The following is a 613-nucleotide window of genomic DNA, read 5'->3' on the forward strand; positions in this document are numbered from 1 at the left end:
CATGCCAAAGGGAGCGATAGTGCAGGCCCAATCCAAACTGTCTGAGTGCTGCTAGAATCGACAATGCATTGGGCCTGCATCATCAAGCACATCAACCATAGTATGGATCCCTTTTGACTGGATAAAATATGAACGTCTGGGCTCCTGCAAAGCCAGTGGAAGTGCAAACACCTTCGACCAATGCAAGCTCTCCACACGCAGAGAGTTCCCATGAAGAGTGTCCTGTCCAGTCCATTTAAGATGAGAGAGAATGTGTTTCCAGTCAGAAAGCATACGGGTCACAACAGGGCATCCCTTAACTCTGCCATCAATGTGTCCAAGAAGGAAATCCCACTGAGTTGGCCGCCAGTGGCCAAAGGCATCAGCAGTCAAATGTGAGGGCAAATGACGCATCATGACATCCTAGGTCTGATCACCTTGCATGAACTTAAGCATCATTGTGAATGTGGATATTGAGAATATTAAGTCTCCCATACATCTTCGGCTAACAGAGGTGCTCCATGGAAAGTAACCTAAGGCCCTTACGGCCATGCAGCGACCGCCAAAAAGTCTCTGTAAATAGTAGACATGAAGTGGGCTATGTCTTGCTTGCCAAAAACAATCGCCCCATGCC

Source organism: Cibotium barometz, chromosome 63 (genome assembly GCF_041138505.1).
Source record: "Cibotium barometz isolate CiBa-2024 chromosome 63, ASM4113850v1, whole genome shotgun sequence".
NCBI classification, from domain to species: Eukaryota; Viridiplantae; Streptophyta; class Polypodiopsida; order Cyatheales; family Cibotiaceae; genus Cibotium; species Cibotium barometz.